At 43.1% G+C, this 27,540-nt stretch overlaps 1 long non-coding RNA gene across 2 annotated transcripts; it reads left to right on the top strand.

Moving 5' to 3' along the window:
- The first annotated feature begins 1,958 nt into the window (after positions 1-1,958).
- Positions 1,959-10,881, top strand: LOC119053649 (uncharacterized). Of its 2 annotated transcripts, none has more exons than XR_005083336.2 (4): positions 1,959-2,257; positions 5,570-5,661; positions 6,712-6,844; positions 7,116-10,881. It is a non-coding gene; the product is annotated as an uncharacterized LOC119053649 (long non-coding RNA). The 2 variants fall into 2 exon arrangements; XR_005083337.2 differs by having other exon boundaries at positions 7,081-10,881.
- The last annotated feature ends 16,659 nt before the right edge of the window (positions 10,882-27,540 follow it).

The raw sequence follows: 27,540 nt of genomic DNA, 5'->3' as shown, positions 1-27,540 counted from the left end.
TTTCTATAGGCAAACATCAGAATGGGGCCCCCTGAATATTGTGCTGAAATCCCCAAATCATCATTTAGAAAGACCAGAACTCTGGCGCCGGGGCTTGTTAAAGGCCCCTGGGGCTTCCTAACTCCATGAGCAGCGTCTGTCCCAGGGAGGCCCGCCCCCACTAGGGCAGCACCCACCACTAGCCCCCCTTGCAGCCTCTCACGGTCTCGGGCACCTTCCCGGAAAGCCTTGGCCTCATGCCTTCCCACCGTTACCCACTTCCAACTTTTTCGCATAAACCAAGCTTGGGTTTTACAAGAAAATATCGACTGTCAAGTCTCCACAACCTCTACTTCCTTCCTCTCCCAGGAACTCGGAGGTATTTACCCTTGTCCATGCTCCCTCTGCTCTCAGAGGGAGCAGTCCGGACTTCCCTCTCCTCTCCTCCGGCTTCCCCGGCATCTTGGCCCGGCATGAGGCAGTAGAGCAGAGTGGTTCAGGGCGGCCCTGATGTCGGGGAGCCAGGGCCTTGCTGCTCGCCCAGGTGCCTCGCCCTCTCTGAGCCTCACCTTACTCATCTCCTAAGCAGAGGTGATGAGCGCATATACTTTGTAGGCCTGTGAGGGTGAAGGGATTGATTTGGGAAAACCGTTTCGAACAGGGCTTGGTAAGTCAGTTGAAAGTTATTTTGTTCAATGATCTCATCCCTCAGGTCTTCAATCTTGGATGGGAAGAATGGGAAGGGTGAATGCTGTCCCCGTTGCTGTGAGGGTTGGTGGAAGGCTTCACATTCTCTCGTTCTTGGAAGTGGAGAGATTCTTCACAACACGGCTCTTCAGTCTTTTGTTGGGAGGTGTCTTCAAGGTCACTGGAGTAGTCAGCAGTGTCTGCTTGGTCCAGCTGGACTTTTAATCCACGTTGACCAAAGGGCCACCCACACCCTGGGCTCCTTAGTCCTGTCCACAGAAGCAACTGTTCTGGGACCTTCTTTCCTCTCTCAAAACCTCGTTCTGGGTTCCCACTTAGTCCCTGAGACTTTGTGACCTTCTTGTCTTCATTTCCTATTGTAGCCTTTAACCTAAAGGACATACTAGTCCTTTAACCTCAGGGACAGATTCTGGCTTTATAGCTTTTACCCTTGACACCCAAAGGCCATTTTGTCCCTCATTTTCCAGCTCTCTCTGCCCCTGGTCACTCTGGGTTTGCTTGCCCGCTGAGCCCCAGCCTGCATGAACCCCAGGCTGATGTTGTGCAGCCTGGGCGGCTCTGCTTGGGCCTGTGCCCTTGGGGAGGACTGGATAGTGCTGCATGGTAACAAAAATGATGGTTTATATTGGCAGACACTTACTATTGTCTTGAGTGGTTTAAATGGATTGTGTCACTATGTTTTCATTGCAAATCTGTCAAGTTTTATTCTCATTTTAGAGGTGAAAAAGTGAGGCTCAATGAGGTCAAACTCAAAACCACATCTGTGGTTGGAGGGGATCAGAATGTGGCGCCCACGATATGCCAGTTCGGCACAAGGAGTAGTGTGACCGGAAGGTGACTGAGAAAGAACAGACGTCGGAAGGGTTCTCTGCCCACCCTCATCTGCCTAAAAGGAGGACATCAATTTCTGTTCATAAAGGTACCTGCCCCACCACCAGGAAGGGAAGAGCAAGACAGTCAACACTGAGATGAGCTTGCACGACAGCATTTACTAAACTAACTTACCTTCCATTAGTCCCCCTTGTATTTCCTAGTCACGCCCCCATGATTTATCCTCCCTCAAAGCCCAAACCCCCTTTCCTTAGTTAAAATGGTGTGTAAGCCTCTGAGTCTGACGGCTTTTTTTCTGTGAACTCCTACGCATGTAAATATTAACAAAAGCTGGGTGCCTTTTCTCCTGTTAATGTTCCTTTTGTTAGTTTAATGATTCACCCCTGGGTGCTAAACATAAGAGGGTACAATAAAAGTCTTTCCTCCCCCACAGGGTAAATGGGAGTCAGTTCACAGGCCCTGGGGGTGGGGGGGCCCTTCCCCTCCCTCAGCAGCGCCTGTCTTCTCTCTCCCTTGCCCCTGCCGTTGCCTAAATGCAACCATTAATGCAGGAGCTTCCCAACGGCTCAGCGCCCCTGCCCTCAGGCCCTTTCCCCTTGATCCACCCTCTTTTCTGCTACCAGGGAGCTTCTGGAAGGCAGGTCTGAGCGTGCTTAACTCCTGTGGAAAGCCCTGCAGTGTTGAACTCACCTTTCCAGGCTCCTCTTGAACAGTAGCTCTTCTGTGAGGCTTCTCTCAGGTGAGTTAGTCACTTCCTCCCCCTGCTCCTTGTCTGCTCCTCTCCCGGAGTGTTTGCAACACTGTGTTTTAATGATCTTTATACACGCCTGTCTCCCCGCTGCCCGCCCAGCCTGTGCACTCCTTGAGGACAAGGACTGAAATGTGCTCATCCTGTTCCTCCGAAGCCCGGCCCAGAGGGCGGGAAGAGGCTGTGCAAATGTGCAATAAATGAGAGGCTGACAACTGACTTTACTCTGAGTGATAAAACAAATGGCTCTTTTATGTCCCAGTTATGTCAACTAATTTTCTGTTAGAATTATATTATTTTGGAACTGGAAAACACCTTTAAGTTTTTCTGCCCTGATCCCATCATTTTTATGACCAAGGAGAGGGTGGTCCAGAGCAGTGGAGCCCCTTGCCTGCGGGGTTGGCAAGCCACCAGCCCCTCTGGTTCTGAGTCCTGTGTGTCCGTTGGTCGTGGCCCCAACACTGAGTGGGAAAGACACCTTTACGCTGGCTCCTAGAATTGCTCAGTTAGGTCTGTGTGAGAAGGGAACGGCCATTCCCACTAACAGCCTGTGTTTCGGTTCTTTCCTTTAGTGGCGTGGGCACTGCTGGCCTAGCTGACGTAGGATGATTCTAGAGCATTTATTTTCCCGTGGAAAGATTGTTAATGCACTCTAAAATTATTACTGTAGCCTATGCAGCCTATTATAGATGACGAGAAAAAAGAATCTTCCAATGTTTTGCTTTCCTTCCAGGACTGTCCACTTGAATATCAGAGAATGGTTGAAATGGGAGGAGGGAAGTTCACCTAATGTTGCTATAGAATTAGTCTTTTTTGTGAAAATCTGAAAATGAGCTACATCAATTTATTTTTTCCATGTTTATTGCAGCATGATTGTCAAATAAAATGTGTATATTTAAGACGTACAACATGATGTTTTGATTACACATATACGTTGTGAAATGGTTACCACAATCAAGCTAATGACCATGTCTTTCACCTCACATAGTTAGTTACCTTTTGTGGTGAGAATATTTAAGGTCTACACTCTCAGCAAATTCCAAATACCCAATACAGTTTACTAACTAGCTAGCATGCTGTACATCAGGTTTCCAGAACTCACTCCTAATTGAAATTGCGTGGTTGAAATTTTGTGACAGTGACCATCGCCCCACTCCCCCACCCTCTAGAATTATTTCTTCTCATGTTGCATCATATTAACGACTTACCTAATTGTAATTTCATTTGCGGGGGGAACAAGGCCTTTTGTATAAAGTACTTCTCATTGACCTCTGGCATCTTAAATGTCAAACCAGGGCAGTATCTCATCTGGGAAAGAGGGAAGAATCATGATTGCCACACGAATTGGTGACCATTTATTATTTTGTTTGCTTAGCATTTCCTCTTCCTTCTGAGACTGCCTTTTTGGACACAGCTGGTCTAATATATGATTCAAAATGGAGGCGTGCTTGTCACTGGGCAGGGAGCTGGCAGCAGCCGGGTCTATGGGAGCACTGTATTCCCCGACAACTGTGATTTATCTGAGAATGAGCATGTGTCGGAGACAAGACCAGTCAGAGTCCTTCCTTGTTATTTTTTTAAATCCTCACCTGAGGACATGCTTATTAGTTTTAGAGAGGAGAAAGGAGGGAGGAGAGAGGGAGAGAAACATCAATGCAAGAGAAGCATTGATTAGTTGCCTCTCAAACGCTTCTGACCAAGGACTGAACCTGCAACCCAGGCATGTGCCCGGACCAGGAGTCGAACTGCAACCTTTCAGTTTACAGGATGTTGCTGCAACCAACTGAGCTACATGGTTCCTTGTCATTTTAAAAAAACAGAAGCTAGTAGAAGGGAAAAAGAGTTTCTTTAACTTTCTCGCCTTGATGCTGAGAAGATGCAAACATCTGAATTGTAAGTGGCTCTGGTTCTAGCAGGGTAGGTAAAGGTCGTTGAGAGAGAGTGGCCAGTGGAGGCTCCAGGGAGAAGGTGGGAGGAGGAGGTCTCTGGCTGTGTCCGAGGCCTGCTCCAGCTGTTCCCGAGGCACTGTTCTTCCTGGTATCAGACAATGATGGATACTTTTTCTTTCTTTTTTTTTTTTGCTGGTTTGTGTTTTGAAGCTTTGCAAATGACTATTCAAAAAAATTCTAACACATGCAGATTATGTTATGCTTTGTTAGAGCAATGAGCAAATACGCCTTCTCTTCCCTAGAAAGGAGATCACGTTGTGTGAGGCAGGTATATTTACGAGTACTCTGTGTTGTTTTTTTCTAAGTTCTTTACTTGAACATTTATTCTGTATCATTTATGTAGTAGGTAAATAAAAAAATACAAGGGGGGACCCCAGGAATTTATTTATTAAAAATTGTGTATTTATTCTTACATGTTTAAGCTTCAGTCACCTTCAAAGTACTCTCATTTGATGCAATACTCCTATGGAGACTTTTTCCCACTGCTCAAAATGGTTTTTGACCTCATCAATTTTTTATGCCTTTTAGTGCATCTGCCATTTTTTGTTTCACCTCTTCCACATCAGCAAATACATTTCCTTTTCAGGACTTTTTCCCTGGGAAAACAAATAAGCAAAAATGTCATTCGAGGTAGATCAGGTGAATTGGGAGGGTGGGGCATGGGGTTCATGTCATTTTTGGTCAAAAACTGCTGAACACTGTCTGTGTGGTGTGGCCAGGTGCACTTGTAAATCACCTATCATGAAATTGGCAAATATGTTCAAATAAGCACTAAAGCTGAGCACAGCCTCTCACAACCACGCCAGCTGGTGCCCTGATACAGGTGGGTTCCTAGAACACTCACCTAGCAGGGGGAGCCTGTACTACAAGGGGCCTGCCCTCCAGAAGATAATTCTGGGTTTCTTTGGGTCTCCCCTTCATAAAGTTTGAGAAATGTGTCTAGCCACTGGGCTGAGGTACTCCAACTGTCAGGCAGTTCAGTTAGCCAGACAGACTTTAATCTGGAAAATTAGGAAAACAAAACAAAATAGAAGTAACCAATTTGATGCAAAGAATTTTTGTTAAAATGCTATATACTATGAAGAAGAAATTACTCAAGAACCAGCCTATTTATAACAGTTATAACATTGATGCCTTTGAAAATTTTTTTTTGTCTTGAGTGTATTCTCAAAAGCAATAATAGGTACATAAATCAAATAAAATATTTATATTTTGTATTACATTCTGGAAATTTGAAGGCAGGGCAACTGGAATCGATTTCACTGAGCATAGCATAAATCATAGTTCTTGATGCTGAGAGACTTAAAAATAAAATTCCTATGGCTTTGATTTCTTTGGTTTTTTTTTCCACAAGGAGTTGGGGCTTGGTGAGCAGACAAAAATGAAAAGGAACAAGTCATTGCAATGGTCTCATGCCGGCACAATGTTCATGGACACCTGAGAAAGGTAAGGGCAAGGAAAACCACTTTTTCTCAGATAATGTGTACCAGCGTTTGAATTTATTTTGCCCAAAGTGTTCTTTTCACAGGAGAAAGAAAAAATAGCAGAAAATGTGAACATTTCTATCCAGTTCCTGCGTAGCCAAGAACAAACCACCACTTAGATACCCTGACTCTCTTATTTATTTATTTACCTATTTAAAATTTTTATTACCATCCCCTCCTCCCCTTTGGCAACCTTCAGCTTCTTCTTTATATCTATGAGTGCTTCTGTTTTTGTTTTTGTTTGTTTAGATTTTACATATAAGTGAAATCATACGGTATTTGTCTCTATCTGACTTATTTCACTTAGCATAATACTCTCATATTGAAAACTGTACTACAGATGCATTAGTGTTAGAAGGTCGATACAGTTTTGAAGGTAAATGGAAGAGGAAACATAACAACGAATTTAAACTCCCCTGTTAGTGGCCCTGCCCTGGCCGGATGCCAGATGCGAGAGCTGGCAGGAGGCTGGGAGGAAGTGAGCAAAGGAACTCTGGCTAGTGACTCATGATTCCTTTGTTTAATTACTTTGGCAAAGTCAGTAGGTTGCTCATGTGTAGCAATAGAATTAATGAGGGTATTTGGGTTGGTGCTGTCCTGACTTTTTCAGGAGAAGCAGTAGGACTTTCTGGTCTTAAATGAATAGGAGAGAACTGGGCCCCGGGGAGACGCTGGGTGAGGACACCACTGCCTCACTGAAGGTATAAGTGGAAACTGGAATCCTCTGGGAAAAGAAATTCACTCCCCTGGAAAATAATCTGACCATGTAGAGGAAATGGCAGACTTTTTGATAAGTGTTTCATAACTGGGAATTGTTTTATGAATAGAAACTTGTAATTTTCTTGATAACAATCCTTATTTGTGTGTGTGCATGTGTGTGTGTGTTCATGATGACACTGAACTTACTAATATTTCTCAATTATCTGCAACTTAGCTGAGAGCCAAAAAGTGAAAAAAATGTCTGAACGGATGTCCCTGTCTATTAACTAAAGCCCTTACACTTTATCCATAGGTGTTCTTGTGATCTTCTTCCAGTATTTTCTGCCTTGAATAAAACACCAGAGCTCTACTGCCCATCCGCTCCCATGAGCCACACCCCAGGGGTGACCCCAGATGCCTTCCTCCCCTCACTCTACCCCAGCCAGGTCAGGCCTTCTAAATGGCTCTCCAACTGCCCACTGCCCTTGACCCCGGGGGGGGGGGGCTCTTTACTTGTGGGACATAAGGGCTTTTTTTCAGAATAAGACTTAAATTCATTAAATAAAATACATACAATTCCTAAAGAAAGCAATTATATTAAAGTACAGTTAGCAAAATATGTTAAAAATTGAGTTACAATAATGTGTGCTTCTTTATTAATGCAATGTATAATATCCTATAGTGACAGGCCTAACAGCTACTGTGATTTTCAAGCAGTGATGAGCATAATTGACACCTTCATGTATCTGCAACAATGTGACGTGACCGGAGCACTCCTGTGATTCCCCGTGGTTGCAAAGGAGAAGTGCTGCTGGTGCTGCTGTGGTCCACTGCCCTCATTCATCATGGGAGGAGACACTAACTCTCAATCAGAAGTTGGTGAAAGGAAAGATGGGGTTTTTTCCTACCCAAGTTTGCCAATTTCTGTGGAGCCTGGACAGATAACACCTGCCTTTGTCTAAGCCACCGTCATTTCTCACTGGGTTCATTGCCACACTTTCCTGATGGGTGTAGCACACTTGCCCTCATCTGAACTGTCCTCCACTCTGCAGCCAACGGGGTGTTTTCAAAATGCAAAATTTGTTGTCACCTGTGCTCCACTCGGTTATACCTCAACCGCCTTCTATTGCTCTTAGGATAGAGACCGGCCACAGGGGTCCCTTCTTGTAGATTTTCCTCATTCTTTTTCACCACAGGGCACTGCGCAGGAGTTTCCCCCTGCTAGGAATGCTAGCATTTCCTGCTAGGAATGCTCTCCATGGCCTCATGCACCCAGTTCACTCTTCAGGAAATCGGCTCACCCATCACTTGCTCAAGGAGGTCTCCCACGGTTCCCTGACTAGTTCTGGGTTCTCTCCTGCACCACTGCCCTCTCATACCTCAGAGGTGATGTTGCATTTACATGTGTGATTCTTTGCCTAATATCTGTCTGCACCCACCAGCTGTGGGTTTCATGAGAATGAGTTTATGCTATCCCCCAAACGGTGACTGGCACATAGTAGAGGCTCATTAAATACTTGTAGAATGAAGAATGGAGTGACTGAACTGTTCCAACAAGCATTTTAGAAGCAGAAAATATAGTGAGGTGTGGGGTTGGGGTGAGGAGGAAAGAAGAACATTAGAGTCACGCACATGATGGCAGAGAAAAGTGATAATCTCTTGTTCGAGGACACAAATCCTCAAAAAACAGAAAAGTAACCCAAAACAGGCACTGTTCCCCCCCAAATTAAAGCTTTTCTGTGTAACTATAAAAGGGAGTTCTATGTACATTAATAGTCCCGGAGATCATCACCCCTGTATTCTAGGTGAGAACATTAACTTATATTTCTAAGGTTAACCCTAAATATTAAACAAAGATTTAATTACATTATTATAGCCCTATATTGAAAAGGAAATGTCATAAAAAATAATGGAAATCCAGATTTTCTCTTGAAAAATTCATTTGGAAAATAACCCAATATGCGAGGTCAGATAACTGCACAGCGTATGTCTGGTGTAACACACATTCATGTGTGTCTCTTGTGCCGTATGTGTGTGTGCTACCTGGAAATACATTCTCTGATGCTGACACTTGGGTATTTAATTTTCTTATGGAACATTTAGTGGGTTGATGGTGCCAGTTGAGATGATTTAATGAGGCCAAATTATGGATAATTTTCTCATAAACTGAGTGAAGATCATTGTGTTCTGTGACACAGGTTTCACCCCCACCTCCATCTGGACATGGGCAGATGCAGCCGAGGGCATGGGACTGAAGTGGGTGGATGGATGGTATAAATCACTCCTCGATAATCAGTAACCCAAGGTTGACTTGTATAACATAACATTGAGTACTACTACGTTCAAGGCTTGGTAGAAGGTGCTGGGGCCTGTGGGGACCCCACAGTAGCTTTAGGCCTACTTTCCTATTTGATGGATACATTATTCCTGAAGTTGGACTATTGTACAGGGACTCCTTTTACAGGCAAGGATGTGCAAATGTTAGTCCTTGGTTGGCCAAAGGCAGAGTGTTTTTAATCTAACCCCCTGTGGAGAAGACAATCATTTGACATTCACCCTGCAGACCTTTAAGGTCTGAGGCAAAGCCAGGAGCTGTGGTTCTGTGCTGCGGCTCTGTGCTGCCTCAGGGAGCACTTCTAGTCCTTTTGGGGAGCATCTCCAGAACATTGCCCCCGGGATTCAAACACAAAGTCAACTGATTGGCTTATTTCCATATCAGTCACTCAGCATTTACTTAAGGAATAACCACAGGCAATCTTCCCTCCTGGGCACCAGGTTGGTGAGCCCGGTCTGGAAAAGTGACCAGCTGCGCCCTCTGGGGCGAGGGGCCCAGGCTGCAGCCATCGGTGACCCCTGGTCCTATTTTCATTCCCCCTTTTTCACTGAGTTTGGACTCCGCTGCCTGAACAATGCTGTCACACTCTGGTGTTCAAAGCGACCCAGGCGCTTTGCTCTGGGACCATTGAAATGATGGACTGTCATGGTTTCCCCTCTTAATGCTCATTGAATGCCTATTTGGGGAGCACTTCATTTGCACATCATTTACGAGCTAGACAGTTTTGGGTGAGAATTCAGTGTTGCTCTTGCACGGGAGCCATGTTTTATTTAAATAAGATGAGCCGCTGTTACCCTAAGTACAGGCCTGCACATGTACTTCTAACTATTTGCACTAAGACTTATCGTGGAATTATATTACAGTTCTTAACCAAAATAACATTCAGGTTGCAAAGGAGGAAAATAGGTTGAAACAAGAGAATGCATTTTATTTATGGTAATTTTAAGAAGAATGCATGAGAATTACAGTCTCATGTAATAAGCATTAGCTTAGAGATTTATTGCCTTATCTATGTCTTAAATTTAATAGATAGTAAGAATACAAATGCTAATATAATACAAACCTTGGAGCAGTCAGTCAAATCATTATATATTGTATTAACTGGGCAGATGCGGATATTGTTTATAAATATTATTTCTGATTTCTGTGTCAGAGACGTCAAAAGCATAGAAGGTAGCTTTATGTATAAACAGAAATAAATCAAAATGTAAGGTATAAAAAAGACTATAATGGTCCCTAGAGATCATACCTAGGTATAGAAACAGAAGAAAATTCTTTTTTTTTTTTTAGAAAATTATTGTTTAAGTCAGAGTTTTATTATGTTGAAGAAATTACTGGAGAGCAAATGAGGCCCCTTTCCTTAGAAGTTAAATAAACAGACACATACATTTCACTTATTCATGGTGATTATAAATGACTAGGGTGAGAACTTTAATGTCATTACTGTAAGGATAATATCAACCACTTTTAGTCCCTTTTTGTTTTTTAATGATCATGGAAAGCAACAGAACATAAAATTCTTAGACAGTTTCTTTAATTAAAATTGGAAATGAAAGAGTTATTTGGGGGCTGTTTCTCTGAATGAAGAATATTGATATTTTTAATTGAATTCTGAATTGAGTTTCCAATAAATTGAAATGCAGGGATTTCTCTCCAACTACATGGAATATTTTAGCAGATTAATGACTGATCATTTCAAGAGTCAAAAGGCCTGGAACCAGCTTTTGATGTGAGAAAATGAGCTCCTGTATTTTCATTTGAAGAGTTTATTCAGCTGTGGTTAAGGTACATTAACAACAAATAGATTTCAAAGTTTGAGTGTTGCTATTACTAGTTTATAATGTCTGGTGTGGTTGGCAATTATTTAACCTGTGTAACAGCACCTCTGTCCTCTGCCGGCCTCAGTTCCACACCTATGGTTTTGAAATGACATTTTCCCTCTGCAATTATGAAGCTGGCAATGACTCTTTGCACCTGGCTCACAGTTCTTTGTCTTCCATGGAAATAAAACCATGTGGTTTGGGTGATTTGGGTGAGTGTTTGGTCTACACATCTTGGGATAGCCTTGGTGAATGGGCCTCCATTTTATAAAGATGACCAAGACTGTGAGGGGTTTGCAGTCCCTGTAGAAAAGCTATTATAAAGCAGCAGCAGAAACATGGAAAACATACAACAAAAAGAAAATTCTCAAAATGCTACAACAAAAAGACTTCCTGCGGCCATGGTGGGGGGCCCTTCAGCACCCCAGATCCCGCCGGAATGAGGTGTTCACAGGCCTCGTGAACGAGTGCGGAGCTGGCTCTGGATAAAATACCTAGACCCATCTCTGATTTGTTGTCTGCTGGCTTAGCTTCCCAGGTCGCACCCGGTTTCCTTCCAGGAGCTTCACTTCCACCTTCTTCTACTTCAGATTCTCAGCCTCCCTTGTGCTCTTTTTATCCTCAGGTAGACAGAAGAGCTTGTTCTGCCCGCAGCCTGGTCCCCTCACACACCCAGGATCACAGGACCCAGAGCTGCTATTGCTTGGCCAGGAGAGGCAGGGGTGTCTGGAGAACTGCCACAGACTCCACGGGGTTGCCTAATCAGTTGTGCACTTTGCTCATTTAGGATATAATTTCAAGCACACCCTTTTAGCTGACCTAAAGCAAAAGAAATGACAGCTGGAGGCTGGGCATTTGGGAACTGAGGCCACATGGAAGGAAACGGAGATGAAACATTAATTTGTGGATTCTTGCTTGAGCATCTATTTTAAAAGTTGATTTTATAAGAAGTTCATTTTTCTTTTTGTAGAACCAGCACTTGGCTTTGTTGTTGTCTCTGTTTTATTTTTGTTTTCCATTTCATTCATTTCTCCATTTATATTTTATCTTTCTCTTTGTTTTTACCTAATGTCCTGAGCTGGATGCTTAGTGCTTTAAATGAATGCTTAGTGCTTATAAATGAAAGTGCTTTCATTTATAGCTGTGCTATAAATGAAAACTGATGAAGATAAAAACATTTATTTATTAATTCATTAACAATAATAGCAATAAACTTATATGTTAAAATAAATAGCATTAAAATTTTTTTCTATTTTTATTTTTTGTTAAATTTATTTTTTATTGATTATGCCATTACAGTTGTTCTATTCCCCCTTTAATTCCCCTCCACCCTACCCCCCCATCCCCACCATTATCCTCCCTTTAGTTTATGACCATGTGTCTCAAGTTCTTTAGATTCTATATTTCCCATACCATTCTTGCCCCCCCATCTATTTTCTATCTACTGTCTATGCTACTTATTTTCTGTACCTTCTCTCCCCTTCTCCTCCTCCCCCTCCCCTGTTGCTAACCCTCCTTGAGATCTTCATTTCTATGTTTCCACTCCTGATCTAGCTGTCCTTTTAGTTTGCTTTTGTTTTAGGTGTGGTTGTTAATAACTGTGAGTTTGTTGTCCTTTCACTGTTCATGTTTCTTTAACTTCTTTTTCTTAGATAAGTCCCTTTAACATTTCATATAATAAGGGCTTGGTGATGATGAACTCCTTGAATTTGATCTTATCTGAGAAGCACTTTTTTTTTATCTGTCCTTCCATTCTAAATGAAAGTTTTGCTGGATAGATCAATCTTGGATGTAGGTCTTTGGATTTCATGACTTGGAATACCTCTTTCCAGCCCCTTCTTGCATGTAAGGTCTCTTTTGAGAAATCAGCTGACAGTCTGATAGAAAGTCCTTTGTAGGTGACTGTCCCCTTATCTCTTGCTGCTTCTAGGATTCTCTCCTTCATTTTAATCTTGGCTAATGTAATGATGATGTGCCTTGGTGTGTTTCTTCTTGGGTCCGACTTCTTTGGGACTCTCTGAGCTTCCTGGATTTCCTGGAAGTCTATTTCCTTTGCCAGATTGGGGAAATTCTCCTTTATTATTTGTTCCAATAAGTTTTCCACTGGTGGCTGTTCCTTTCCCCCTTCTGGTACCCCTATAATTTGGATGTTGGAGCATTTAAAGATGTCCTGGAGGATCCTAAGACTCTCCTCATTTTTTTGAATTCTTGTTTCTTTACTCTTTTCTGTTTGGCCATTATTTGCTTTCTTCTGGTCCACTCCATTGATTTGAGTCCCAGTTTCCTTTTCATTGCTATTGGTTTCCTGTGCAATTCCATTCATTACAATTAGTTTCGCCTTCATATGTTTCTCTAATTTGTGGCTATAATCAACCAGTTCTGTGAGGATCCTGATCACCAGTGTTTTAAACTGTGCGTCTGAGAGTTTTGCTATTTCTTCATCGCTTAGATTTATAGGCTCTGGGGCTTTGAGATCTTCTTGAGCCATTTTTGATCTGTTCTCGCCGGTTAAGTATGAGTAGCGGAGCCATGGACTCTCAGGTCACTGGGTTGTGACACTGTATGTGGGTGCGTGGTCAGAGTGGGGAAATGGTGGCCCCCTCTGCTGTTTCTCGCTGCTGGGTGAGGAGCAGCGCCTTAGGTGGTTCACCAGGGTGGGGCCACTCAGAGTCACGGGGTTATGACGTGGAGGTGGGGTCTGAGCGGGGAAATGGCGGCGCCCTCTGCTGCCCCTCGCCGTGGGGCCTGCTCAGTCCTGTAGTCTCACCGCCCACTCCCTCGCTTGTCTATCTGGGCACGAAAGCGCGACCACAGTCAACCTGCAGCCCTGCTCCCTCGCTATTTCCTGGGGTTGCTCGCTGAGTCGCTTACTAGGTCCAACCCTGCGCCTGGGTTCCGCACTCCGAGTCCGTCTGACCGAGTTTTTCTGTGCAACCCCACTCCTACAGCTGCTGGTTTCGTCCCTCTTACCGGTCAGGCTGAAGAATTTGTTGTTATGAGACTTCCGAAAAGTTCAATTTTCTGTGTTCTGGCTATGTTTTCTGTTGCTAATATTTAGTTGTCTCTAAACTTGGTTGTGAGAGAAAGCATGGCTTCTCCACCTATGCCTCCATCTTGGCAGAAGTCTTAAAAAATTTTTAAGTTATTATTTTCTGAAACAAAAAGTCAGTGAGAAAAGTGGCATTGCTTTGCATGCTTGTAAATCTCTTTAATGTCTGGCTTATTCAAAGGTACCTGGACTCTCATAATTATTTCTGCTACTAATCTGTTTGGATATGTTGTTTTGGTTGAGGTTGAAAAAAAACCCCAGCTTCACACAGATACGGGGTTGCAAAGAAAGCAGCCTTGTTTGGCCTTCAGGTGATCATGGATCTTTACCTTTGACACTGCTCTGCAACTTCACAGATGCTTCCTTAAAGGCTAGTTAGAATATGAAATCTGAACACAGATAAATGCGCTTTTTATATTGTAGTGTTAAAGTCTGTTGACCTACCTTGTTGTACTGTGCATGGAGTAGAAGGTACCCCGGCATGATTTTATGTTATTCATTGGTCATTTAGAAAATATTGGTTCACTGAGCTATGCAAATCTTCTGTATGCTGGCACGTTTTGTTATACAATATAAAAAATCATGTTTGTACTGTGCATCGTATGTAATGAACTAATTCCAGCTTCTGCTTCTGCTTTGCTGTCAACTCACTGTCTTTAAAAAGTCATTTCTAGCCTTTCTGACCTCTGGTTCTTCCTTGTGTAAAGTGGGGATGATAAGTTCACTTTTCTGTCAGGGTGTTTTGGACAAAAAAATGAATGAATGGCGATGGGTGCACTTCGTGAATGTTCAGATGCTATTGAAGCAGGTGTAAGGATGGAAAGACTACAAAATTGTGTTATTGTCTCTTCTCAAAAATGTCCAGATAATCATACTTTAATAGAGTAAAAGCAACGATTGTTATCATTAATATCTTCTATTTATATACAAAATAGTTGATACAATATTTGCTTTTTGTCGTGGAGATCAATAAAACAATTTACATTTTTAGTGAGCAAAGGAGCACACTTGGCCCATTGACGTGTTTATTTTTCTTGCTCTGGCCTCTGCTGAGACAGGGCGTGCTCCTGGCTGGTGCAACGTGTTCACCGTGTGGGCGAGGCTGCTGAGAATCAGAGCTCTGTGACTGGCCCAAGGCCAGGTACCATGTGAAAGTCAGACTTTGGTCAAAGCCTTTATTTTCTGAAGCCAATGTTTGCTTCATTCTATTGTCTCTCAAAGTGCCATTGGGTACATTTTAGTTTTTTCAGAGGGAGGAAGAGAATGTCTAATTATTATCTTGGTTTTTTAACTTGTAAGTTTCAAAAAAAAAAATCATGCCATCCATTCCTCTGATTCTTTCTGAATTCATGGAGACCTTTTCGATACTTGAATTTTGAGGGCAGCATACATGAAGGCTAACACCCTTTCAGAGGAAAACAAAAATTGAAAAAAATTTTGATGGCACATTATTTACCAACTCTTTCAGCGCCAAATGCCATTTGCATAGAGCTGTTAACCGGCAGGGCTACACTATGTTGAACTATGCTGTAAATAAGGGCAAAGGTCTAGTGAGCTACGCTGGACGTGGGCTCTCTCTTCCAGGCTATTTGACATCTCACCACACTGGTAGGAACTTGTACTGGTTTGCAGGCTGCAACCCATGCAGCTTAAGAGTTGATCTGGAAGACAGTGCAAGTATGTGCTCTCAATTACAGCAAAAAATACAGTTTACACATTGGTCAGACTTTGATGGCCCCCCGGCAGGGTTCAAGGTTCATCGGGCCACCATGCACACAGAGGAGAAGGGGGATGTGAGCAGCTGCCATAGGGTTCCAGACCCTACTCACTGGCCCTGCCTCCCCCAACTCATTTCTGAGGATTCAACATGAACTCCTTGTAGAATTTGTTCTGCCCTATCTCCTGAACCAATCAGGAAATAGACCCAAGGTTTGATATTGCTCCAGCCTTATTCCTTGCCTATTCAGTGGAATTTAGAATTAAATTGTTCCCTCCTGTCCCAAGATCCAATGGCTCAGACACAATCCATTTGTTCTTAAGGCACATTCACTATCAGGGCCCAAAGAAAGGACTCCCAGGTATCTGGGTTGCTTCTGGACTATCTTCTTCCTCATTTCTCCCCCCCCTCATTCCTAGTCTTTTTTGGGCCTCCTGTACTGGCCTCCTCTGAACCCCAATGTGGTATGGAATGGCCTGATTTCTACCTTAATTTTGTTGGTGTTACTCTGTAGGGCTAGAATTATAACCTGGAGATAGGTCAGGGCAAGGCAATAGAGTTGGGTGGGGTAATGGGTGAGAAATTGAGAATGTATCCTCAACTGTTAACCTATTTATAGACAAGATGTTGAAACCCACATGTCAGCCACAGTGAAATATTCTCCAGAATCATTCTCAGAAAAAAACACCCATACACAGAGTTTTCTCTAAGAGGCAAGCTCTTTAATGTATAAAGAAAATAAATTGGAGCAAAAGAGCACATTTGGAACTTTAGCCCTAAGATAGGACCCAAAATTAACATCCTTTCCCCCCAAAGGTGAACAGACAAACAGTGCCACCCCAAAAACAATTCATAAAAACTCTCAAAGAACCTGGCAATCAGCAGGTTCACAGACTCATCCTGCAGCTAATGACAGAAACACCAACCAGATCTGAACCTTGAGCCATGTATTTGGATGCAGGAGATTAGGTCCAGTGGGAGAAGAACTGAAGACAAAATAGCCACCAAATTATCTGGAGAGAAAATGAGCCAAGTGCCCAATCAACCAAACAAACAAATATATGGATGGAAAAGACATGGCTGAACATGCTGAGTTACGTAAGAGTCTGAGAAAGAATTCATAGGGTTTCCGGAAACGCAGTTTCATCAAGAACTAAAGGAAAATGAAAAGGAAGACAGCGGGCGTAATTGCTGTGAGCAATGGTTTCCTGCTGAGACAGAAGAGTTTCACCATCAGCCCCGTTAGAATACAGCCAGGCAAATGCAGAAAACATGGAAATAAATACTTCTCATACAGTCAGGATGGGAGAACAAAAGGGCACCCAGAGACATGCCACGGGTAGCAGAGGAGAGAGTGGGCAAAGGCCAGGTAAGGTGATAATAGAAAAAGAGAAGCGAGAAAATTACATCCCTGTGGGCATCATTAGGGTGCAGGAAAGCAGGCAGATGGAAGATGCTGAAAATGTAACAGAGCAAAGCATCTGGAACACCCCAGGTCAAATCCTGTTAGAGCACCTAGTGTCACGAAGGAAATCTCTTTATAAGAAAAAAGGGAGAAGTGTAAGTAGAAGAGGAAAAGTGGCAGCTAGAAGTCAGGAGAACTGGGCCATAATTCAGGTTCTTTTACCACCTGGCTCTATTTCCTTGGGTACACTGCTAACCTTTCTCAGTCAGAGCTTTCCGTAACATTAAGGACTTACCCCAGAGCAGTGATCTGTAACTTTTTTGCAGTACGACTCCTTTAAAAATCTGATAAAATTAGTAAAGCTTCATCCCAGAGGAAGTTTACATGGTTTTATACTAGATTTTTCAAACCATTTCCAGAGGGTTGTATATATTTTAAAAGGAGACATTGGACTTTTGGTTGAGAATTGTCACCTTGACTGGTTTCTTAAATCGTTCCCAGCTTGGACAGCCTGTGGTTCTATGGTTTGCAGGTGGTAATGCGTCTACTTAGTTCAAGTGGTATTTAATTCAACACAGCTCCAGTGTAAGGCACGTGGTTGGAGCTTCTGTAAAAAGGGTTCCACCATTCAGCAGTAAAATGTACACAAGAAAGGCAGGGAGGGGGGTTGTTACACTGGTTCATGGAAGTTCGCTCCTTCTCTTTCAGCAGCCCTGGGTGCTTTATCCACTCAGTATTGCAGTGGGATTGAACCTAACCTATTACCAGGGCTTGTCTTGGCTCAGTTCTTTTTATTTTGATTATCTCATGTTCCTTGCTTTGCCCCATCCTCTCTTTCTCTTTTTTTTTCTGAACTTATTGCCTCATCTTCCTTTATCTGACTTTTTTTTATGAAGTGATGAAGTGATTAAGGCTAGCGCTTTGAAGGTGGATGACTTTAGAAAGAACTTTCATGTGTCAGAGGCAGTACTGGGACAGAGAGAACTATAAAGACATATGAGATACAATCTCTGCTCAAGGAATTTATAATGTAGTTGGGAAGATAAGATATGAACCCATGAAATATGAAATAATCATAAAGAATTAGATTGCAAGATAGAAGATTACAGTATAAGAGGTATCTTCAAAGAGTTTGTCTGTCACATGGACAAACCTCATGGGTCATTAATGCTACAGGTTTAAAGGATGACAGAATCAGCAGGCCCGGAGAGGCTTTGTGTAAGAGATACATTTTGGTACTGGGCAGGGGCCAGGCCTGGAAGGATATGTATGGTATGAATGGTTGGGGAAATTCAACAGAGAAAAAGGTGAGAAGACATTTGTATTTGTCAATTTGTGCTGCTATAACATAATGCCACAGCCTGGGTATAAACAGTTATTTATTACGTTTCTCACAGTGATGAAGACTAGAAAGTCCAAGGTCAAGGTGCTGGCAGATTGGTGTCTGCTGAATTGGCTTCCTGGTTCATAGACACTGTCTTCTCATGTGTCCTCACAAAGTAGAAGGGGGGAGGAAGTTCTCTGAGGCCTCTCTTATAAAGGCACTAATTCTATTCTTTTTGAAATTTATATTTTATTGATTATCTTATACAGTTGTCCCAATTTTTCCCCTTCTGCCCCCCTCCACCCAGTGCCCCCTGCTCCCTCAAGCAATCCCCACACCATTGTTCTTGTCCATGGGTCATGCATATAAGTTCTTTACCTACTCCATTTTCTATACTATACAGTACATCCCCATGGCTATACTGTAACTACCTGTTTGTACTTCTTATCCCCTCACCTCCTCACCCATTTCCTCATACCCACCTCCCATCTGGCAACCATCAAAATGCTCTCCATATCTATGATTCCCTCTCTGTTCTTTGCTGAGTTTGTTTTTTAGATTCGATTGTTGAGAGATTTATATTTTTTGCCATTTTATTGTTCATAGTTTTGATCTTCTTTTTCTTAAGTCTGTTTAACATTTCATAGAATAATGGTTTAGTGACAATGAACTCATTTAGTTTTTTTCTTGACTGGGAAGCTCATTATCTGCCCTTCCATTCTAAACGATGTCTTTGCTGGGTAGAGTAATCTCGGCTGTAGGTCTCTGCTTTTCATGACTTTGAATATTTATTGCCAATCTCTTCTAGCCTGCAAAGTTTCTTTTGAGAAATCAGCTGAGAGTCTGATGAGGACACTGGCCGGTAGTGTCCAAGGCTTTATGCATGAGACATGAGACAAATTCACACGGACTACAGAGTCCTGTGGAGGAAAAGGAATGGCATGGCTTTTCTCTCGACAGGAGAGTGCCCCAACCCTGGTCTTGACAAGCTTTTATTGGGTTCAATTTGTACAGGATACAGGGTGTATATGTAAAGCTCATCAGTCATTGTCAGGCACAAATGATTATTAAATGATAGATAACATTCAAAGAACTCTGAGGGCTTATTCTGAGTCAGGGTCAGATAGTTCAAGGGCCATAAAACTTTGGGGAACAAACTCACTTCATGCTCGAACCTTTATCATTTCAATTGAGGGTATTAGCAAAGCAGGTTTCATAGGATTTTATGCATTCTTTCTTAGGCCTGACTGCCTCAGGAAACCCACCCTTTCCAGAACAGGGTTGCACCCACCTCCAGCATTATTTCAGGCTTAAATCATGCAGGGGGAGTAAAGCAGCCAAGAGTTTAGGAGACTTCTTGCAGACAGAATGAGCACTCAGGCTATGTCAAAGTTGAGGTGTGAGGGTCTATCACCCCCTTTTTCTATAGCCCCCCAAACCTTCTCTAAGGGCCCCTTCAAGACTATGCTTGTCTTAGGTCATCCCTCCCTTGAGGAATCTTACCCATCATTGGCTAACTGATCAAGCACTGGAGGCCAGGCAGGGTGAAGTAAAAGGAGCAGAGGTGGCGCCTCTGCCAGGGAGATAAGCTTTGTCTCCTTAGTGGCTTATGGTCTGAAGGTTGCTCACTCAGCCTTAGCCATGTGGGGGTTACAGCTCCTGAAACTAGTCAGGACAGTTCCCAACAAGAGCCTTCTCGGAATTCCCCTGTAGGTAATTAACTCCGTTTGTCTTGCTGCTTTTAGGGTTTTGTCTTTATCTTTAACCTTTGGCATTTCAATTATGATGTATCTTGGAGTGGGCCTCTTTGCATTCATCTTGTTTGGGACTCTCTATGTTTTCTGGACTTGCATGTCTATTTCCTTTACTAAATTAGGGACATTTTCTTTCATTTTTTTCAAATAGATTTCCAACTTCTTGCTCTTTCTCTTCTCCTTCTGGCGCCCCTATGATGTGAATGTTGGAATGCTTGAAATTGTCCTACAGACTGCTTACACTATTCTCATTTTTTTGAATTCTTTTTCCTCTTGTTCTGATTGATTATTTTTTTCTTCCTTTTGTTACAAATGATTTGATTCTCATTCTTCCGCTCTATTGTTCTTTCCCTGTAAACTGTTCTTTATTTCAATCAGCGTATGTATCCTTCATTTCTGACTGGGTCTTTTTTGTGTTGCTGAGATCCTCACTAAATTCCTTGAGCATTCTAATAACCAGTGTTTTGAACTCTGCGTCTGATAGATTGCTTATCTCCATTTTGTTTAGATCTGTTTCCAGAGTTTTGATCTGTTTTATCATTGGGGCCATATTTTTTTTTGTCTCCTTGTTCTGGCAGCTTCCCTGTGTTTGTTTCTATGTATTAATCAGAGCTGCTTTGACTCTATGTCTTGGCAGTGTGGTCTAATGTAGTAGGTGTCCTGTAGGGTCCAGTGGCACAGCCTTCCCTATTACCCAAGTTGGGCACTTGAGGTGATCCCGTCATGTGGGCTGAGTACACCTTTCTCTTGTAGTTGAGTCGTGGTTGCTGTTGGCAGGCCTAAAAAGCCAATTTATCCAGGCCAGTCAGCTTTAAGGACTGGCTATGACCACTGACCACCGACCTCTTTCCTCTATGGAGGATCAACTATAGGAGCAGGGTGGTATTGTTCTGATGTGGTTTGTAGCCAACCACTGGGTAACCTGGCTCTAGGGTTTCCAAGGGGGTGCAGGCCAAGGTCAACCCCCCACCCGTATTCTGCCTGGGGCCAGCCTGCCTGAGCTATAAAGCAATCTGCAGATGGCTGCTACTTGTGCTGAGCTTAGTTTCTGAGGCAAAGCCAAGCTACCAATCTAGACTGGCTGCTGTTAGTGTCAGGCCTGGGGTCACTTAGCAAGCAGTAGGAGGGCTAAAGGCTCACTGAAGCTGGCTGTTGTTTGTTTGAGAGGATTTAGGAAGTTGTGAAGCATGAGCCAAGACCAGCCATTCATACATAAAAGTAGCTTGGGTGGGCCTGAAGGTTGGGTGAGATGAACCTCAGGGGATCTCCAGAGAGGGTCAAACAGTGTTAGCCAGGTTGATGGAATCTCAGATATGGCACCAGCCTGCCAGCTCTGTGGCTCTGTTGGGGGAGGGTTCAAGAAAAGAGACAATGGCCTCTGCCCACTTTTCTGTCTGGTAGGAATTGTTTTCCATCTTTGGCCTGGATAGCAGACACTTCAGTTTCTACCTGTGTGCCACTGATGCTTTCAAACTGCTACCTGGTGTTGGAGCTTAGAGGGAGTTAAGTTTGAGTAAGTCAGTGTGTTGGTTCTTTAAGCGGAACTGCTTGGGACTCCAGAGGTTTCTTCCACTGACTCAATTCCCACTGGTTTTTGCAGCCAGAAATCATGGGGATTTATCTTCCTGGCACTGGACCCCTGGGCTGGGGGGCCTGGTGTTGGGCCAGGGCTCCTTGTTTCCAAAATTCCCTCCAAACTTTTATCTACCACACATGGATGTGGTGCCAGCCCATTCTGTGTCTCTGCCCCTCCTACCAGTCCGGATGGATGTGCTTTCTTTAGTTTCATAATTGTCAGACTTTCATTTAACTTGGTCCTGAGTGATGGTTGTTCTGTAATTTAGTTATAATTTCGATTTGGTTGTGTAAGCAGGTGAGCCTGCTTTTTTACCTTTGCTGCCATCTTGATTGGAAGTATACTACTCCCATCCCTGAGGGTTTTATCCTCATGACCTTATCACCTCTTAAAGGCCCCATCTCCAAATATCATCACACTGGGGGATGGGTTTCAGCATACAAACACTGAGGGGACACAAGCATGCAGTCTATAGCAACATTCTTATTCAAATTCATCTTCTCTTTTTTCCCTTCCATGGCCTGAATGCGAAGCACTCCTCCCAATCTCTAACTCATATCACCATTTAGAACACCATTAACGTGATGGGCCATATAAGATGGGACTAATCTTTGAACAAAGGCAAAAGGATCTCTTCTGAATCTACCAGGAAATGAAAGAAGAGTCAATGTACTTACATTCTGGGTAAATCCATTCATTTGTTTATTCAACAAATACTTAGTGAGCACCTACTATGTGTCAGGTATTATGCTACACTGAGGGAATAAGCAGTCAACAAGACATAGGTATTCCTGACCTCTTGGAGCTTAGTGAAAAAAAGCCAAATGCCAACTTACACTGTGTACTGGGGGCTTCATGCTCTGAGGACCACTGACTATAGCACTCTTGCCCTTCCTGATTTCAGGTCAATTCTATCAAGAGCTCATTCTATCAAGAACTATTCTATTATTCAGTTGATGGTTGGTTGGTGGGAGCCACTATGAGCAGCCACTTGTCTAGGAAAAGAATCTCTGATCCCAGAAAATGCAAACCTACTGATAGAACAACAACAACAAAATCAAAATAGTAAGTGGAATTTCAGCACCCAGTTCAGGTTAATGAAGCTACCAGTATGGCAAAAATACAGTGTAGAAATCTTCCTGAAGGTTGGAAGAGGTACTTTATAGTGACTGGTGGTTTTACCAAGAATATAAATAGCAGGGAGGAATGAGTAGGGTTTTTGAAAAAATGCCAAAAACTACACAGCACAACAGAGGTAAATAAAATACACAGTAAAGAAGCAACATAATAAAACACTGTAATTTGGCATCCCAGCATGAAGGAGGGAAGCTGAGACTAGAAGAATGGATTAGAATTTATGAGTCATTTGTTTGGTTTTGAACTGATGGAGCCTGGCTGGTTGGAGAGACTGGAGCCAGCCAGTCATGCTCCTTTCAATCCAGAGATCCTTCTAGAATGGACCCACTTTCTCATTCTTTCTCCTACAAGGCTCACCATTTTTTTTAAAGCAATAGTTTTGGGACCGGCACTGTGCTCTGTAGTCACCTGCATTATCTTTCATCTTCACAAAGCCCTGCAAGGAAACCAGGGCTCAGGATGTACCGTGACCCGATCTAAGGTAACTCAGCTAGTTCAGAGGATACCACTACTCCCAGTATTTCTGGCTGTGTTTTTGGTGCCCCTCCTACTATACATAGTCTAGCACTTCTCATGTCCTGTGGCTTCCTGTGCCCTTTGACCTCTGTTTGAAAGGCAAAGCAAACACCTCATAAAAATGAGCATCAGGGAGCCAAACAGCCTAGAAATATTCCTTTCTTTGGGTAAATGGCAAGGACATATTTTAAATTACCTACTCATGAGTCTGCCTCGAATCAGGGTCTGCTAAGGGTGTTATTTAAGAAACAGGGTCGCATCTCGCAGTGTCAGGAAGTAGGACCGTGCTTCAGACCAAACCAAGCCAAACCGTATGTTGATTGGGAGTACGTCAGAGGGAGATAGGAGTCAGCTGAAAGAGCGCTCAGTGGTCAAAACTGAAATAACCTGAGCCACAAAATAAAACACTATCGGATTATAACGCAAAGTATTACATAAATATCTAAGAGTTACACTGGTGTTAAGTAAATAAGTAAATGGGGAAGAAGAAAGAAATGTCCCATGCAGAAAAGTTCTAAAAAAATTGAGTAGATCTTCACTTTCAAGGAGGCAGGGCATAACTCTCGACTCCTTAAATGTGGCAGTGCATAGTGACCGTTTTTTATGGAGTACAGTGTGGAAACAAAGGGAAAAAACAGTAACCTTACAGTAGAGAAATCTGACAGATACCACCTCAGCCAGATAATCAAGGTCACCGTCAGTAGTTGTGAGTCATGTTGATAGTATGTGCTTTTGACATCATGGGACGAAAAGGACACTTTACTTCTGCGCCTTCCTCCCAAAGCCCCCATAGATCCCAATAGGAGGGCATTCCACAACATAACTGCCCAGAGCTCCTCCAAACTGTGCAGGTCATCAAGCAGAGAAAGTCTGAGAAACTGTCAGAGCCTAGAGGAGCCTAAGGAGATACGATGAGTGAATTAATGTGTCCTAGATGGGATCCTGGAACAGAAAAAGGACATCACGTTAAAAAAAAAGAAACCTGAGTAAAATATGGATTTTTGTTAAAAATAATGTATCAATACTGGTTCATTAATTGTAGCAAAAGTCCCATATTAATACAAGATAACAATAGGGAAAACTAAGTATGGGTTGTATAGAAACTCACTGTACTTGTCAGTTTTCTCTAAATATGAAACTGCTAGAAATAGTAAAGTTTATTTAAAAATAAAACAGGCGAAATTCTATTAGCAAGGTATTTTTAGCCTGAACTTAAAGTGCCCAGTGCAGACAGGGAACGTTACCTATTGTGATGCTGTTTTTGTCGCTCCAGTCCTGTTCTTATCCTTGGGCCATCGCAAGGGTTCGGAAAGATTTTGTGCAGGAGGTGGCCCCCAGGAAAGCCAGTGGCACAGGAAAGAAAGTCTTGTACCTTCTTTATCCCCGAGACTCTTGCATGTGAGCAGCATGTGTTGTATGTAGAGGTGAAGGGTTTCGGGGCTTGAGACGAACTGCGTGGGCCAGGGCTAGGCTGGGAGAGGGGGTATGGAGAGCAGCCGCAGAAACCAGGCCCAGTTCCCGGCCTTCACACCCTCAGGGGCCCACTTTCATGCCTACACTGCTTCTCCTACAAAAGTCCTTATTTTTGCCAATTCAAATATCTTTTGGTTTTCCCCCTATTATTATTCTTTTTAAATCTCTACCCTAAGATACATGTTTTATTGACTTTAGAGACAGAGGAAGGGAAGGAGGGAAGAGAGAGAGACAGAGAGAGACAGAGAGAGGGAGAGAGAGAAACTCTGGTTGCTTCTCGAACGTGCACTGACTGGGAATCAAACCCATGACCTTTTAGTGTACGAGACCCCACTCCAACCAACTGAGCCACCCAGCTAGGGCTTCTCTCCATTATTTTAACCACATTTTCATTGAACAATGATTATGTGCCTTGCATTGTGCTAGGTGCTGATTTATAACACATTCTGGGAGGAAAGATAGATGATAAAAGTAAACTAATGGGTGATTACAGATTATGCTAAGCCTCTTGAAGGAAAAAGAGTACAATAAAGGGAAGGTCCTAATTCCAATGAGATAGTTAGCCAAGGCCTTACTGAAGGGAGCACATTTAGGCTGAGGCCTGAAGGAAGTAAAAGAGAAGTCGTGCGAAGTGTGAGTTCCTGCAGAAGGAACGGCATGGCTGGGGCTCAGAGGGGAATGGGTTTTGCATGTTAGAAGAACTGAAGAAAGGCCAGAGTGGCCGAATGTGGTGATGGAGGGAGAGAGGCACAAGAAGAGAATGTGGAAATAAATTCAGCAATTTCTCCATGGCCAAGAAACACCTCACACTTAACCCGCCTAGATGGATTTGTTCTCGCCCCTAGCATGACCCATCTGGGTAAGTGGCACCGCCATCCACAAACGTAGGAGTCATCACCGATTCTTCTCTTCCTCTCACCTCTACATCCACTCCTTCAGTTTTTCCTGTTGGCTCCACCCCAAGAAGCATCCTTGTTACCATCTCCACTGCCACAGCCATCCATGGCCCGAGCCACTGTCTTATCTCAGACCTTCCCTCCTACCCTTTCTCATTAGGCTCTAGCTTTCGTCTTTCCCCGGAATGTACCAATCCAGTTTCCACATAAGGGCTTTGCAGTGCTTCCCCCAAGTCTTCCATGGGGGAAGATTCCATTCTCTCCACCCCCCCCCCAAGAGGCTTCTTCCTCATGTCTTCAACCCCAATTACTCCCCGCTACATTTGCTTATGTTATCCTTCAGAGAGCTGGTCGGGAATGATAATTATCTGACTTCTTTACAAGTTTATTGTCTCCTGCACGAGAACGTTAGTTGCTGGAGGGCGGACACCTGTCTGGTTTGGCACCCAGTGGGTTCTGTGGCCTCTCTCTCCGGTGGACTGAGGCTGTAAGGGGGACCAACTCCCACCAGGCAGTGACAGGCCTGCGTGGCTAGAGAGGCCAAATGGCCATGATGGTCTGTGGAAGCTTGGACCACTTTGCCTTGTGCCTTCATTTTCTCCTTTGTAAGACAGTGGCTTCCAAGTGCAAAGATTCTGTGATTGATCATTACTCATGGACCTCAGATTAAATAAAAGATTTGGAAGAAGAATTTTAAACTATAAAAAAAACCCACCTGAATCATGTTGCTTTTGTTGGTTTATGCCTGTGGCTCACGTGAAGGAAAAAGCTCAGAAGGACATTGATTCCTTTAGGCTTAGCAAAGGCTTTCTCAACGAGCCTGTCCCTCCGAAAAACTCTAAACTGGGAAGGTTCTGAATTTGAGTTCTTGACCAAGTAAATACCACCTACACCTAGTATATGCCCCTCTTCTGAAATCAGGTGTTCTTAATAGAAAACAATTTTCACATTTTATAAATATATTCACACCTGGCATTTCCAGTTGTCACAGTAGTAAATAATGCTAGCCTTTATGTCTTATTCCACCAAAACTCAGATTAAAGGAAATAGAAACATAATTTTTTTGAGCAGCAGCCTAAGTTGAAACCTCACCGTTTTCAGTTCTTTGACTCTTCAGGGGGAAAAAAAGATGCTTTATATACTCTGGTGAATATTTGAAGGCACACCTTTTCCTCTAATACAATTAAGTTTATTTATTTTCTCATTCAAATGTTTGTGGAGAACATGCTATGCAAGAGCCATTGGGTTAAAGGCCAGGGACGGCTCTTCATGTAAATGCAGGAGACACAGCAACCAAGAAATCACGTAATTTATAAATTACGGTAGTAAGTGCTGTGAAGGAAAGGAAGCATCATAAAAGAATGACAAGAAATAGTAATAGGAGGTCCTGTTTCAGCTACGAGATCCAGCCTCTTGCTGGAGAGCTGACAATGAATTGGAGCCAGCATGTGGTGGTCAAGGTGGAGGGACAGCAATAGAAAGGACAGGGAGCTGACTTGCTCCTTGTGTCACAGTAAGTGGGTCAGGTAGGGGAAGGAGTGCGGGATGAGGAGTGAAGGAGTTTCTGAGCAGTGGACCTAAGAAAAGGTATCTTCACGTGGAGCAGCCATTGGGGTGGGGCATGGTAATGAAAATAAGCATAACAATAGCTACTAATTACAGAACATTTATTATACTTTCTACTGTTTTCTTTAAAAAAAGAAATACTTTAAAAAAAGTATTCTGTTCTTGTACATTTATGGCTACAATATCTCCTATCTTTTTTTTTTGGTCCCTGGTTTGTTTCTCCCTCTAGTTCTTTCCCCCCATTTGTCTGTTTTGTTCCCTGTTGTTCCTGCTGGAGGTGACATATTCCTGGGCATTTCTGGAGATCCTTGGGAATCAAGTCAAAGGCGGGGCACTAACGAGTTCAGAGGGACCTCTGAGTAGATCCACATGCCTGGCAGGGTATTTTGTGGGTTTTTGTTTTGTTTTATTTTGTTTTACCACTTCAGGATGATTTTTTGTTGGGGGGGGCTTAAGTGTAGAATTATTCTTTGAAGCTGTTCAGTTTCTCTAAAAGTGAGTCTTTCAATCTTTTGTTAAGGACATGATTGGGGTTGGAAGAAGGACGGTACAGAAGCATGTGCCTGGATATCAG

Source organism: Artibeus jamaicensis, unplaced genomic scaffold (genome assembly GCF_021234435.1).
Source record: "Artibeus jamaicensis isolate MK-2021 breed Jamaican fruit bat unplaced genomic scaffold, CSHL_Jam_final contig_391, whole genome shotgun sequence".
Taxonomy (NCBI): Eukaryota; Metazoa; Chordata; class Mammalia; order Chiroptera; family Phyllostomidae; genus Artibeus; species Artibeus jamaicensis.
This window is presented reverse-complemented; position numbering and strand designations above follow the sequence as displayed.